This window comes from Otolemur garnettii, unplaced genomic scaffold (assembly GCF_000181295.1).
Source record: "Otolemur garnettii isolate 467f Iridium unplaced genomic scaffold, OtoGar3 scaffold00015, whole genome shotgun sequence".
Classification (NCBI taxonomy): Eukaryota; Metazoa; Chordata; class Mammalia; order Primates; family Galagidae; genus Otolemur; species Otolemur garnettii.
In genome coordinates, this window is record NW_003852410.1 from 3,112,879 (window position 1) to 3,129,912 (window position 17,034).

The window sequence follows — 17,034 nt, forward strand, 5'->3', positions numbered from 1 at the left end:
GTGACTCTTAATGTCTGCCATTGACCTGTCCCCAGTGGTCAGCTAAGAATGTGCTTAATTTCATGGTCAACTGGAGCTAGGTCTGCTCAAATTTCATGAACATTCCCTGAGCTACCTGATAACATCATAAAATACTAGGAGATAATAAGGTTTCTAGATATGACATTAACTTTTAGAGCATGCAAGTATCATCTGACATAGACTACCTAGGTGAGTCTAATTTTTTTTGAAGAAAATACATCCATCTCTTTATCATACACTAACATGAAGAAACCCAGGCAAGAGGAATTACTTCAGAATCATGTGAAATTTAAGCAAATTTTTGTACTTAATTTGATTTTTGTGATTCCCATTTTCTTTCTTTAAAAAAATTATCTTTTTTGTCAGTGAAGTAGAACAAAAGGGACCCATCTAGGTTTAAATCAAGCACCAGGTTCACTAGCTATGTAACCTTGGAAATGCAGCCCAGCCTTTCCAAGGAACAGCTCCTCCTTGCTTACCTTACATGATTCTTCTTAAATCCTTGAGGATAATAATACTTACCTTGAGGGACTGTTCTATGGATTAATTAAAAATTCCAGACATTTATGTGATAAGTGAATATTAGTGACGTTTCTCCCTTAATCCTCTTCTTCTTACCTTGCTCCATTTAAATCTAGAATGACCACAGGTAGGATTAGGATTTGGGGGAATATAGAGCAGTCAGACCCTCTTCCCCAGCCCTGGAACTGAATGAGGAAATAATGGCAGACTTTCTCCATCCCCCTTCCTGAAGGGCAGCTTTATGAACCAGGGTCCACACAAGACAAAAGAACATGCCAGGAATTCTATAGCGAGAGCAGAAGAGAAGCAGCTAGTTAGAAGGTTGCTGGAAATATTCAAGAGCTAAATGGGCTACTACTGGTTTTACCAACTGTAGGAAGCTGCTATTACTCTGATGCTTGAGGAACAAAAGGAGATGGTGCAGCCAGTGCCCAGGAGCCAGGGCTGCCCAGTGTGAACTGGGACCATGGTGGAGACACAACCACTACAGGAGATACAGCTCCTGGCCATCAGAGAGAGAGACAAATACTTTGGCTTCTGGGCAGGCATGGTAGCTCACACAAGTAATCCTAGCCCTCTGGGAGGCCAAGGCAGATGAAGCCCTTGAGCTCAGGAGTTCGAGGCCAGCCTGGGTAAGAGATAGAACCTGATTTTTAGTCTCTACTAAAAATAGAAAAACTAGCCTGATGTGGTGACAGGTACCTATAGTCCCAGCTGCTGGGGAGGCTGAGGCAGGAGGATAGCTTGAGCCTAGGAATTTAAGATTGCTGTGAGCTAGGCTGAGGCCATGGTACTCTAGCCTGGGCAACAAATTAAGACTCTTTTAAAAAAAGAAAAAAACAGAAAAGTCATGTTGGCTTCTTCCACCAGAGCCTTCTGTGGGCTGAACTTAACTGGACTCCATGTGGCAAGGAAGCTTTGGGAATGTCATTTGCAAAAGTCAGCCCCTTACAGTAGAGAACAAAATAAAAGAAGGACAAGGAATGAAATTAGTGGACAAACAAGGTAGAGCCTGGCAGAGCAGCCACATGAGGGCGATTTCATCTTTCTTTATTTGTAGCCCTAGTTTCTGCCTCTGAGTCAGGTTTTTAAAAAATCAGAATATTCTTTCCAAGATTAGCTCCCCTCCTGTGACTCTTCCTAAGGAACTTTCCATTCCAAGCAAGAGCACACGAGTTAACAAATGTATTTGCAACAAATCTTTTAGCACCTGTTGCAGCTGAGGAGCCAAAGCTGGGAATTTGAAGGACTGGGACGCAGTCAGGACTGATTTTGATGGGAGCAAAAGTAAACGCATTGGGAACTCTGTCTTCTTGGGCGCTGTGGTCCTTGGTGCAGCAGGAGGAGCATGCTGAGCTAAGAGGCCCAGAGTGGGTGGTGGAGAGATAGTACAGAAACTTCATCCAATGTCTTAGTCAGCTGAGAGCAAGGCCCAGCTGTTCAGAATAATTCATGTGGCCAGCAGTAGTTTAACTCATGTGGTCACCCTTGACTTAAGTCCATTGTTTGTTGAGGCCCTATGCTATGACCTCATGTGCTTCACAAGCAGAAATCAGCAGCTGCATCTTTTCCTATTATTATCATTGTTGTTAACAGTGTTTAATGAGACCAGAGAGAAGGGCCATCTAATCACACTTAGGATGTGGCCAATAAAGTCTTCACATTGTTCAGGGTCTCAAAGTGGGGCCAAGTGGATGCGCAACATGGCAGAAAGCCTCTGGCAGAGAAAAGAAATGCTCACAGATGCTGAGGGGAAGATGCACACCTTGTTAGAACTATTTCTGCTTTTCAAAAAGTTTGGGGCTCATTAATGAATCTGGGTTTATGAATCCGTATTAGGGTTGTCACATTAGGCAAATAAATTATAGGACACCCAGGTACATTTGAATTTCAGATAAACAACAAATACATTTTTCTGTTAATCTGTCCATATTGTATTTTATCCGGCAACCACAAAACACAGAGATGATCGTAGGCTACTTTGGCAAACCAAAACTCTTATAAAGAGAAAAATATGTGATCCGTAGTCTAAGGAACTTCCTTAAGAATAGCCCAACCAGGTGACATCTTTAGAACAGTGGTTGACAAACTTTTTATTTAAAATAGTAAATATTTTAAGCCCTCATGGTTTCCTCATTACTCAGCTCTGCTTTTTTAGCATGAAAATCGACATAGACAGTGCATTATGTGTATGAGCATGGCATGGCAGTGTTCCAATAAAACTTTATAGACAGTGGCAAACAGAGAGTTCACTGCCATAGTTTGCCAACCCTCGCTTTAAAGGTAGGTTCAAATAGAATGCTTTTCCTTGTGAAAAGGTGCTTGCAATTTCATAGGAAAAACCAGACAACCCAATCAATAAATGGGCACAGGCCTTGAGTAGCTAATGCTCTAAAGTAGATGCACAAATGCCCAATGAGGGTGTAAAAGGATGTTCACCATCACTAATCATTAGGGAAATGCAAATAAAAACAATGAGATACCACTTCACATCCATTAGGATGGCAATCACAAAAACAAAACAAAACAAATACAGTTAATTATAATCTACTGTACATTTCAAAATAGCTCGAAAAGGAAAATACAACACTTCTAGCAGAAAGCAAGGTGACAGAAATCCCAATTACCCCGTTTGATCTTTACACATTCCCTAAATGTATTAAATTGGCCCGTGTCCTCCCTAAATATGTAAATCTATATGTAAATGTATGTAAATAAAAAGAGTAAGACACATTAAAAAACAGAAAGCTTACAATATCACTTGCTGATGAGGGGGAGATAAATGGGAACCCTCGTGCACGATTGGTGGAAATGGAAAGTAGCACAACCCCTAGGAAAGAACTTATGGGGGCTCGTCAATAAAATTAGACATAGAATTGACAATTCTGTGGATTCAGAAATTCTGTTTTTAGGTGTATGCCTAAAATGATTGAAAGCCAGGACTTAAGCAGATGTTTGTATGTCCATGTCCACAGCAGCCTGCTTCACAGTGGGCAAAAGGTGGAAACAGCTCAAATACCCATTAACGGATGACTGGATAAATACATGATACCTGGTATACATACAGACACACACCGTCCATACACACAGAGGAGTATTATTCAGCTTTCAAAAAGAATGATATTCCGATGCACCTTACATGAAGGAATCATGTAAACATATTAAATAAAATAAGCCTGCCACAGAAGAACAGATCTTGTGTGACTCTGCATCTCAGAGGCATATGGAATAGTCAAATCCATCGATACAGAAAGTGGGACAGAGGTCAGCAGGAGTTGGAGAGAGTGAGGAATGGGAACAGTGTTTAAAGGGTATAAGGCTGTAATTTGAGAAAATAAAGAAAGTTCTAGTGATGATTGCATAGTGCTGTGGATGTACTTAATACCAGTGAATTGTACACTTAGAAATGGTTGAAAGTGTAATTTTTTTTTGTTTTATTAATCATTGCTGTGTACATTAATGCAGTCATGACCTACGATGCATCTTACAAGGGTACATGTGAAAGGGTAAATTTTGTGTTTTGTATATGTGGTGGGTCATTAAGAAAGTTTGGAAACACACAAAAATTAAGAAACATAAAATCCACATGGATAGAAACAAATGAATCCCTCCCAGCCACGCCGGTAAGCTGAACAAGTTTTAACTTGCAGGGGTGACTCATAAAAGGAAACTGTCAACTGTGTTTCTTGAAACTGAAACAATGGACCATCACACCGTCTGCCTCAAAACTTTCATAGTGATCTAAGACAACCGGTCATCCTGACGAGGTTCCATTTATTTTCAAATTAGAAAAAAGTGAAACAGAGTATAATCACTTGTAAAATGCCAGTAAATCTAGATAGAAGACACAGGATATAACAAAACCTAAAATGTGGTCATCGCAGTGCACAGACAAGTTGTGCCTCAAAGTCTCACCATAGAACTGTCTCTCTCCAGTGCTATGGAAGGATATTCCATCATTTTGCACGCAGATTATTGACAAGCCTGGAGAGTAAACTACCATCCCTATATCAAATAGAGAAACAGTGCATGCGGGTCAAATGTTTAGGTGAGGAATGCCTGGGAGGATTTAGAGAAGGTCATAATTAAGCCCAGTCTTTGCTCTCAGGGCTTTTCAGAAATTGTGGGGGAAAAAAACCCACATATGTGAATACTCTTTGGGAGGCAGTGACAGGAGTTGACAATGCCCTGAGGCTGTCCTGCAACGCACTTCATCTCCTCTTCCCTCATTCCTCCCTTTCTTTATAGCCATTATTAATACTTAGAAAATTTTTGCTGATTTATTATTACCCCTTTCTTTCCACAGAACAGGAAGGTATTTTATGACAAGAGTGTGATAGAAGTGATAGCATGAAAATAGCAAATCAAGATAAGGGAAGAGAGACAGGAGAGGGGACATTGTATGGCTCCATCCCAAAGCCATATTCACACATATGCCCCCAAATTTTACTAAGTTTCTTTTCAGAGGCGACTGTGACAAATTTCCTTATGTTCTAGCAAGACTGATTTGCCAGGAGGTTGAAATGATTCAGTCATTACTCTGGACCCTTGTTTACGGATATAGCTTCGTAGATGGAACTTAGAGATTTTGCGATATTATGCGAAAAGAAATTTCATTTGTAGTGAAGTAATCTGCCTTTGAGGCATGCTAGATGGCTGGGCCATTGACAGAGTTTTACATGGGCAGAGAAAAGCTATTTTTGGTCTTGTTGATGCATGTGATAATTGATCAGACACATATTATTGATGCAAGTTACCCAGACAGCAGACAAGCATAAACATACAGACACACCACTTCAGTGAATGGTTCTTTTTCATGTGTATACACAGTTAAGTAATGGATATCTCTCAAAATAAATTTTCACATGAATTTTAAGCCATGATCTAGGAAATGAAAGTAGTTTTTTTGTTTTTTCTAAAAGTAATATTCAAAGACTAACTTTGTTTCGGTAGGAGAAAATACAAATTTCCCTATACTATACTTAGTCACAATTCTGGCCGTGTTTGCGGCTTTTAGCCACCTTCTTTCTTAGCACTGTCATGCCCTGGTACATCCCCAGCCTGTCCCCAAGATTCTCGCAGCCATCCTCCCTGCCTGCATTCCATGTCCACTGGGGCCGACAGTGGAGTAACAATTATACAACATGAGTCTTACTCTTATTTTTTTTGAGACGGAGCCTCAAGCTGTCCCCCTGGGTAGAATGCCATGGCATCACAGCTCACAGCAACCTCCAACTCCTGGGCTCAAGCGAGTCTCCTGACTCAGCCTCCCAAGTAGCTGGGACTACAGGCGCCCACCACAATGCCTGGCCATTTTTTGGTTGCAGCCATCATTGTTGTTTGGCGGGCCCAGGCTGGGGATTCGAACCCGCCACCTTAGGTCTATGTGGCTGGCGCCTTAGCCGCTTTGAGCCACAGGTGACGAGCCATGAGTCTTACTCTTGCCACCCTCTGTCACAATAGTCTTTTGAGAGTCCCCAGTGCTCATAGCATAAAGTCCCAACCGACTGTCTGGTCAGGCTCTTGCCTTGACCCTTGCCCAGTTTCCTTTCTCACCGTAATTCCCACATGCACCTTCTCTGCATTCAGAGCAATCACATTCACCTCCCAAACGTGCTGTGTCCTCTCCTGGCTGGTGCTTTGCTCAGGCTACATCATCTACCTAGAATACTTTTCTTCTCTGTCCACTTGGTTAAATCCTAGGAGTCTAGTGTAGCTGAAAGAGATCAAACCTTGGATTGGGCTATACTAGTTGAACTAGTATAGTTCAACTTGTGGCCTCATGTTATGTGTCTCTGGTCTTTTCATCTGCAAAATAGTTAAAAAATAACTACTTTGCATGGTTCTTATGGTGACCAATAAGACAATGTAAGAAAAAGGCACCCGGGACTTAGCAGTACAAATTATGTAAATAATTATTGTGTATTATTCATGATATTACTAGTAATGAGATTAACATGAACATTATTTTTATTGATTAGTCTGCTCAAGTGTTACTTTTCTTGAAAGCATTTTCTTATATCTTACAAAAGGATGAACTTTCCCTATTTGTACTAGGGCTCTGATTCAAACCCTGTTCTCTTTTTGAGCCATCATCACATTTTGTTGGACTTATTGGCCCCCTTGTCTGTCCCTGGCTGGGCAGAAAACACAATGAAGGAGAAGACTTTATCTTGTTTATCTCCATGCATGTGGATGAGTAACTGATTAAATAAAAGAATTTCCCAGGCTGTGCTGATTTTAACTCACCTGACATCTCGTTAGCTTTATTTCTGAACTATTCATTACTATTTTGGATGATGCCATGTCTGTTCTGAATGTCTGTTCACCTGGCTAGACTGAAGGTCCGTGAGGACAGGGATCAGGTCCTTCTGGGTTCACCACTGGATCTTCTCCATGAGTGGTAAGCTGTTGTTTAGCAAATCATCAGTGTTTGCTGAATGAATAAATACTGGTGGTCTGGGAAGCAGTTATAGGGAACTGTATGTCTTTAAAGCTACCCGAAGCCTTCTTTTGAGATTTTAAAAAGTGCATTTCTGAACCCAGGTAGCCAGGATTTTTTCCTTTCTTCATCCGGCCCCCTAGGGAACAGGCTAAATTTTCTGGTCAAGGTGATAAGTTAGCTAGAGAAGCATTTGGCACAGAAGATGTGTCACGTGAACATGATGTCCCCAGTGTCTGATGATACCTGTGCAGCACATGGATAGATTTTCATTCATTCTTCTTCTATTTTCTGTGGCCCTTTCTGTATCCACACACACATACCTCTATCACCAGATGGTCTGGGCAGGGCAAATAAGGTAAGCTAAACAACTTTTTCAATTTATTTTCCTGGCCTGATATGTGTGTGTGTGGGGGGGTGTGTGTGAGGGAGAGAGGGAGTGGGAGAGAGAAAAAGGGAGAGAGAGACAACAGAGGTGGGATTGCCATTCTGGCATAACAAAGGTTTATTTCATTTCCTACATACCTGTAGTTTGAATCTTCGTGTCACATGACCACAGACAATTACTGTAGAATTCTATAATAATACCTTCAGGTAATCCTTTAGAAATAGGGAGATACTGGTGATGACAGGCTGATTTACTTTTTTCTCTAAATTTTATTTTACTGTTGTAAATGTCATTTTTTTCCTATCCCGTTTTCATTCATTTAAGGCATAGCTTTTCCTCAGAAAATCAAGGCTCTTTCTCTTTAGCTGATTCTTTCCCCTGGATCATTCTACCTGTTGGTGCCAGAACAATCTTCCTAATTCATAGCCCCGCAGATGTTGTTTAATAGAGCCAAGAACTTGAGGGCCTCTCAAATATCTAAAGGATGACAGCCAGATTCCTTATCCTGGCACTGAGGACCCCCTAGCCATGTAGTCCCAACCTCCCTCATTAATTTCTTTTTTTTCACTACATGTTGGTTGAGTGCCAGCCGTATGCAAGACTGTACGGTAGGGGTGCTGTGATAAATGTGAACATGGCTCCAAGTGGCTCACAAATTTAAAAGGGAAGGGAATTTAAAAAGCAATCACATGAATTTGGTCCTAGGAAGAAGGAAATACTCTCTCTGCTTGTGTGTGCCTGTGTCTGGAGGTGATGATCACGGGACTCAGTGCTGGACACACAGTTCAGAGCTCACGCTGTACTAATGCATGAAAAAAGGCAAGGCCCCAGTTGTCCTCTCAGGAGGCCAATGAGGTAGAAGAGCAGGGAGTGCAATCAAACTGGGGAGAAGGAAACAGAATACAATTGTTCAAAGGAGATACAGGGTGGGCTGCACCTCAGGAGCCTTTGGGGGTGTCAGTGGAGATGGACTGTGGGAAACTATGAATGTACAATCATCCCCTGATTGAGAATCAACACCTCTACCTAAGAGAAGGGAGTTAAAAATGCCAGCACCAGCTGGCACAGTGCCTCATGCCTGTAGTTCCAGCTGCTTGGGAGGCTGAGACAGGAGGATTGCTTGAGGCCAGGAGTTTGAGATGAGCCTGAGCCACATAGTGAGACCTTCTTTCCACAAATTTTTCTTTTTTTTAAATAGCTGGGCATGGTGGCACTGTAGTCTTAGCTATTCCAGAGGCTGAGGAGGGGAAGGATCACTTGAGCCCAGGAAATAGAGACTGCAGTGAATTATGATTCATAGCACTCCAGGCAGGCCAGGACCTTGTCTGTAAACAAACTGTAGTCCCAGCTGTTCCAGAGGCTAAGGGAGGAGGATCACTTTAGCCCAGGAGTTGGAGGCTGCAGTGAATTGTGATCACACACTCCAGGCTGGCCAAGGCCTTGTCTTTAAACAAACAAACAAATAAACAAAATTCTGCAATATGATTGGTTTTCAATCTGCCGAAAGGTGTTCTTAATATGAGAACAAAGAAAGAGGAGGTTTAGGAGAGGAGCTTTAGACAACTTGACTTGGAGAGACAGCCAGTGGGTTTTTTTGTTTGTTCGTTTTGTGTGTGTGTGTGTGTGTGTGTGTGTGTATAAGAGGGGGTTAAACAGTTTAAGAGTGACATTTAAGCGACAAATGGAATTCTTGGTGTAGATGGAAGGGTGGAACCACAGGTAGGAGAGAGATTCCTCAGGGAGAGCGCAGAAAGAGAATCACTCTTTTCTCAACTCTGGAGCTCCTTGTGGCAGCCCCTGCCTTGCTTGTGCTCATCCTGGCTGTGATGTTTTCTTTATTTGACAGCAGCCGAGTTCTCTGAATAGTTCTTTTCTGTCAGCTGCATAGTAGATACTTGACTGTGTGCTGCAGGATACAGAAATGGGTCCTGTATCCTCCAAGCATTGTCTTTAAGATCTTGTCTGCGTCCCAGACCACAATGACCCTCCTCTGAATCTTGAATATACCCTGATGCAAACGGAACATTCAGTGCAAGGACACCTGGTATTTGTAGTTACAATGTCAGCATTCTTCTGCATCTCCTCAGCTGGACAATGAGCTCTTTGACAATAGACGCTGTCATTATCCAGCTTGAGTCCCCTAAAGGCCCCACGTGATGCTTTAGACACAGTGCTGTTTCTAAGGCTCGGAGGCTCTGCTTTTATTTACTGGTACTCTGTCCTCCCTGCCTTGGTCTCCACTGGCCCAATTTTTTACCACTTAAGTTTCTAATTTAATGACTCAAAAGTCTGGATAAAAATATGACTTGTTATAACTCACAAATTATAGAGACAACGCTAATGGAGAGACACTTCTGTTCACCGTGTCATTCAGAAGAGCTGAAGTGTTTTCTACATCCTAAAAGTGTGAAGATGCTATAAGCACTGCAGTAAAGAATGAAGAGATAATTAACACTTAAGTAATTCATCACCCAGCTCAGTCCATGTGCGTAGTTTGGTGCAGTTCTTGGTGTTAAAATCATCTTCCTGTTGTTACAATGATAACTTATTAAGAGGAATCTGGATCGTTTTTAAAGAGTCCTGTGGATTGTGGAGTCATAAACTTCAGAGCATGCAGGGCAATTTCCTCTTGTGTAGCAAAGGAAAACTGGTTTCTTCTTAAGGGCCAGTTGTGAGGAACTAGTAGAAACTCCCAGAATGCTGTTTTGAGAAGGAGGTAAGGGTTTGAGTTAAAGTGTCGTGGTAGAGAGACAGCGCCCACCACAGGTGCAGGTGGCAACGTAAAGCCACATGCTCACCTTCTGAGCAACATCCTCAATCTACGGATGAAGAAACTAAGCCTTGGTAAAGGAAAGTTTTCAACACATGGACATTTATTGACGTCTACTATACACTGGGCAGTTTACTGTGTAATATGTGTCCCCTTAGCCTAGATGCCACCATATTAGGAAGAAAAAGCACCACTTCAAAGGTCCCCATAACAGTTCATATGAAAGAAAGTGCTTTTATATTTCTATGTTTTCTCCTGTGCACTGGAAAGAAGCAAAATGCACTCATGCATTTAGCTCCAGCGTACCCACTCAACAAACAATCTGAACGTTGATTTCTTACCTAACAATCTAAATGTAGTTACTTTTCATACCTTTTCATTTGCACAAGCATTGCACTTCTCCTCAGGATTAATTCATTCATACTTTCAAAGAAGAATATCTCTCATCCAGATGGCATTCCTAGACCTAGACGACTAATATTGAGTCTTTTGGATCTCAGAATAAGCAGGCTAATTCATAAATTTGTTCACTTTTCTTCCTCCTCCTCAAAACACCCAGTAGACATTTAAGTCTCCAATATCTTACATGTTCACATTCCCAGGGTGCTCTGAGTTTGGATAGTAAACAGTCCTATGCAGATAGTAAAAGAATTCCGCCTTTAACTATAACTTTTAGATGCTTTAATAGGCATGGCCTGGGTAATACAGCAATAAGATTAATGAAGCATCTGGAATTATTCACTGTGTCCATGAAATTTAGGTGGATCTGTTTAGATGGATCAATTCCAGCTCTGGAAGGGCAGAGGGGAGAATTCTTCAGAAGATGCACCACCCCGGCTTAGGCTGTGTCTGTCACCTGCTATGTGATGTGATATTGGCTAAGCCATACTTTACTTCTTTTCTTTACCTATAAGAATTGTAATGAAGCCTACCTCTTAGAGACTAGCATGAAAATTAATTCATTGTTTATCTGTTGTTATGTAACAAGGGACCTTCACAAATTCATAAATTAAAAAAATACCATGTTATTGTCCTTTGTGACTCTGTGGGTTGACTGCATTGGCCTGGGTGGGTCTCCTCCTTCGTGTGTGTTGACTAGAGTCACCTGGAAGTACAAATGGTCTGGTGTGCTCACCATGGCCTGCTCATGGTGGCTCCCTTGAGTCCCAGGCTGTCAGTTGATGCAGCTGTCAGCTGGAAGCCCTGGGGGGCTGTTAACCAGGTCACCCTGATTCCTCATGCTACCCCTCCAGGGGAGATGGCAGAGGGTTCTTAGAGGGGTGTTTCCAGTGCTCAAAGAAGAAGGAAGTACAAGCCAACAGGCCACTTGAGACCTGGACTTTTGAGTCCCAAGAAGGTGCCTCACCATATTCTACCATCAAAGCTCCCACTCAGCTCAGGTACAAGAGGATGGGAAATAGCTCCAGCTCTTGATAAGAGGAATGATACGTGTGAACCTGGAAAGAAGGAATTGTTGGAGTCACTCCTGGATGCTGGCTGTCACTTTGTTACATTACATGTAGAATAATGTCCAAAATACTCACCATGCCTTGCTAGGATCAGTCCTCATCTCTCAACAACTTCACCCTCCCGCCCCTCCCCTTTTCCGTACACTCACCACCTTGTTCTTCATTGAACAGGCAAGCCTTTCTCTCACTTTAGGATCTCAGAACTTATTGTTTTCTTTTTCTGAAATGTTCTTGCCCTAGATCAGTGATTTTCAAATGGTGGGCAGTGGCACACTGGTATGCCATAAGAGGATCTTGTGCTGTGAAAATTTTAAAAGACCATTAATTAAATTATTTTTTGAAAGATGTTCAAAACACAGTAAGCATATTATTTTTTTACTCTTTGTTTTTGATCAACATAATCTAAGTGTGTGGCTAAAGTTTAACTATAGTTTCAAATGTGCCATGAGATAACAACGGTTGAAAAACACTGCCCTAGATTGAGGCTAGCTGTCTAACTTCATTTAGGTTTCTACTCAACACCTTCTCAAATCTTCCATGACCATCTCATCAAACAGTGTCATTCACATCATTTCTATCATATTGTTTTAGTTTTTTTTTTTTTTTCCTCAGATTCTCTTAGTTTCTTTAAAATACTCTGGAATGAAAATGTGTGAGATAATTGAAGACTTTAGTTTTCTTCTCTTATCAATACATGCCGTTCTATTTTTTTTTTTTTTTTTTTTTGCTTATTATCTGTCTTTCCCACTAATATATAAGCTCTATGAGGGTTGGGACTTTGTCTCATTTGCTAAATATTTCCAGTGTCTAGACCCTTGTCTTAACATAGTAGTTTCTATGTGTACATACATACATATATATGAGTATACATACATATATATGTATACATATAGGAATGAAATGAATGAATTTGAAAGAGCTTTATAAATTGTCTAAAGAATTGTTTATATTGTTGGGTAAAGACATAGTTCACTATCTAGATGATTCATTCCTATTATTCAGAAAACATTTACTACATACATAGTATATGTAATATTCTGTGTAATGAATTGTTACTTAAAGGGTTAATATGGATTAGAGCATTTAATTTACAAGGTGCTTTTTAGATCACATTGAACATGACAGTGAGGTCTGGGTTTTATTCTCACTGAGGGTTTTGGCTGAACTGTACTCCACAGATCAGACTTTTAAACACTCATTTCTTTTTTTTTTTTTTTAATATTTCAGTTTAGTACAAATATTGGTACAGAGGGTACAGATAATTAGGTTACATAGTTTGCATTTGTTAGGTAGAGTCCAAGTTGTAGTTGTGCCCCTCACCCAGGAGGTGTGCTGTGTACCCTGACATTGTGCCTGTTAGGTGAGAGCTCATCAAACTCTTCTTTCTTCCCTTTTTCCCTTGGCTGCTCCCCACTGCCCCTAAGTTGAGTTTAATTGTGTTTTTATCTTATGTAGGTGTGTATTTATTGATATAGTTTCATATTAGTATTGAATACATTGAATACCTGCTTTTCCATTCTTGTGATACTTTCCTAAGCAGAATGTTCTCCGACTCCATCCAGATTAAACTGTCATTTCAACCTTGTGTGATTATATATCAGTAATAACCCTTTGTGATCAAATGCTTGAGTGTGGTTGTAGCTATACATATAACCCTGCAATAGGGGAGAGAAACTACAGCTCACTGAATGTCTACTATGCCCTGTGCTTCTTTTATATCCTATCTCATCTTATTAGCACCATAGCCCTGTCAAGTAGAACTTGTGACCTAAGCTTACAAATAAGAAAACTGAGCCTTAGATTGGCTCGGTTCTCCCATTTCTCTAGTGCCTAGTATAACACTTGGCAAAGAAGGGCTCTCTATATATTTGTTAAACACTAACCAAAAAGAAAAATCCAAATTAACTAAATGTAACAGTTAAAAACATCTAGAAAACAACAGACCTGATTTTGAACCCAGGTCGATGAGCTCCAAATTATTTCCACCAGTCCCAGAACTAGCACTGGTAGCCTTAGCAACATCAATTTTAAGTCTAAAAATTGGAGAAGAGAAATCTTGGGGATGAGATTTATAGATCCATTTGAAGGTGGGATTGAGGCAGGAAATAAGATGATTATTCTAACCGACAACATTTTATATTAAATGCTACAGTTGGTTCGATGTGGAACATCTGTTTAACATCACATGTAAAATAAAACTTTTCATCTGACATTTTTGGCTCTTGAGTCTCCTAAAAAATGCTGGGTGATCTACATCCTTTGAATATTAATGAACTAAATTAGCTCAAAAAATGCCCTACTGTGTCTCAACTCCAGGAACCAACATGACTCATTAGACTCCTGTTGATTAGAAATGTTAAAGTGTATTTTCTTTCTTTTCATTTTAATTAAGTAAATTTGACAGGCTTCCTTGATTCCCAATTGGCCAACACTTCCAAAGTGCAGCATGAGGAAAAAAATGGCACCCTCTTCTAAAAAAGTCTGGCTGGCTGTGTTGCATTTTATTATTTGTTGAAGGATCTCATGAAGCAATCAGTAAGTTTTAAGACAAATAGATTCCAAAGATTTTGCTCTAGAGATAAAAGGTGGCAAGGGGGTGGGAGATATGTCCTACATGGTTACAAATATGTGGATATAGTGATTGCAAATTGGGTCGGGTTAGTATGCTGAGTATCTGAATACCATGTAAGCAGTAAGCACAGTTTTAATTCTCTACCACCCAGCTGAGCCAGACTGCAGTGATTCCAGGGAACTTATTTTTTTCATCCAGATTGATTAATGCATAGTCATAGAGACTCTGTAAGAAGTCATAGCTGAGGACCTTATCATCCAAGCTACAAGGAACCAAGGAAGACATATACTTTGATTTCTTTCTTCTATTTGCAGCATCACATAAAAACATCCTAGTCTTAAGTTGTACCATTCTATTGTCAGTTTATAACCACATAAATACCTTCTGAGAGTGCAATGAACAGCAACAAAGCATGAAGATCTGGAACAGGACACCTTGGAGACAGGGAGGAAAAAGGAAAGGAACTTGCCTTTCCTCTGAACTTCTTTCCTACATCATGTCATCTTCCATTCTGTTAATGATGAGTGTTAAGAGAGCTCCCAGTAAAATTGAACTATAAAAGATTAGTTAATACTGTTTTCTGCTTTTAGGGCATTGTTATCCCCATTTTACAGATGATTTAACTGTGCTAAAGATGAGAGAAGGAACTTAGTCAATGTCATAATGTGGTAACTAGTAGATTAAAATATATTGGGACATTGGTCTCATGCCATGTTGATTATTATGGAAACATAAATAAATAAAACATAATCTCTCTCCAAGGAACTACTATCATCTCTACTCATTGTATGACCTGGGACCTTCAGTCTACCAGTTAACAATATTTCTTGAGTTCCAACTCTGTGTCAAATACTTTCTTTAGGCCAAATCACTTCTTCATGCTTCAAGGCATGTTTCTTCATGCCTTTTAACTTTCAACATCTATCACAGTACACTTGAATCTATAGTTAAACTTCCACAGCACACTTAAATTGTGTTAATAAAAAAAGAATATACTTACTGTGCTTTGAACTTCTTTCAAAAATAATTTAATTAATGATCTTTAAAACTTTTCATGGGACACCTGAAATCCTGTCATGCACACCAGTGTGCCATGGCACACCTGTTGAAAATCACTGATCTAAATCTTAGCAAATAACGTTAGGTAAAGACAGCAGAAAATGGAGAGGGGACTCTTCCTTAATATAAAGTGTTAAGCCACTCAGAACATACCTAGTACTGTAGGTGGGTTGTAGAAATAAAAGATAGCTAAGCTACACTTTTCTCTCCTCACAGTTATTGCAATCTAAGAAAAAACCCAAAAGACTCACTGAACCATATAAGATTGAGTATAACTGTGGTAAAGCAGTGAAACTCCAAGACAATGATTCATAGCTGTTTAAATTATAAGGATTTCTTTCTTGATCTTTATTTCTCCAAACACACATATATGTCTTTTTTACATATACTCATGTACTTTTCATAGATACACAGGAAGATCTTCTTTATAATTTTCTTTTCTTTTTTCATTGAGGAAGTACTTATGTGTGTGTGAATTAGGTATCTCAGCCTTCAAAATGTCTGAAGAGTTTACAGCTCATTGTCTGGGAACCTATACTACAGATGTGATAGAAATTGAAAGTAAGAAGAAAACCCAGCAATACAAATAAATCAAAATAACTCTTTGTAGCTTAATAAGCTGAAATGGGCACTTGGGCTTCTTCCATGACCTAGCAATTATGAATTGGGCTGCAATAAACATTCTGGTACAAATATCTTTGTTATAGTGTGAATTTTGGTCTTCTGGATATGTACCTAGTAGAGGAATTGTAGGATCAAATGGCAGGTCTATTTTTAGTTCTCTAAGTGTTCTCCATATGTCTTTCCAAAAGGAATGTATTAGTTTGCATTCCCACCAGCAATGTAGAAGTGTTCCCTTTTCTCCACATCCACGTCAACATCTCTGGTTTTGGGATTCTGTGATATGGGCTAACCTTACTGGAGTTAGATAATATCTCAAAGTACCCATCGACCCATGAATGGATCAATAAATTGTGATATATGTACACCATGGAATATTGGAATATTATGCAGCCTTAAAAAAGATGGAGACTTTACCTCTTTCACGTTTATATGGATGGAGCTGGAAAATATTCTTCTTAGCAAAGTATCCCAAGAATGGAAGAAAAAGTATTCAATGTACTAAGCCCTATTATGAAACTAATTTATAGCTTTCCTATGAAAACTATTACCCAATTATAGCCCAAGAATATGAGGAAAAGGGAGAGGAAGGGGAAGGGAGGAGGAAGGAGGGGTGGAGGGAGGGTGATTGGTGGGACCATGCCTATGGTTTATCTTACAAGGGTACATGTGCATCCTTCTAAATGTAGTATATAAATGTCTTAACACAATAACTAGGAAAATGATATGAAGGTTATGTTAACCAGTTTGATGAAAGTATTTTAAATTGTATATAAAACCAGTACATTGTACCCCATGACTGCATTAACATGCACAGCTATGATTTAATAAAAAAAGAAAAAAAAGCTGAGATAAGAATAAGAGGCATTCTGGAAGGAGGACAATAGAATGGAATTACTCTAAAAACAGTTCCAGCTATGGAAGCTACTTCCATCTCTGCTCCCCTCTCTCATCTCAAAATGTACACTAAATAAGATTCATGGCTTAAAGAAGTAGTGTGCTGCAAAACTGACTCCTTAGAGAGAGAGAGAGAGAGAGAGAGAGAGAAAGCACCCCTGATTTGTAGTGTTTTCCAATTTCAACAGTTTGAATACTTTTATGATGACTGATTTAAGCTACTAACTTGATGTCACTGAACGCGAAGTTGGGACAATATGGGCAGAAGCTCTT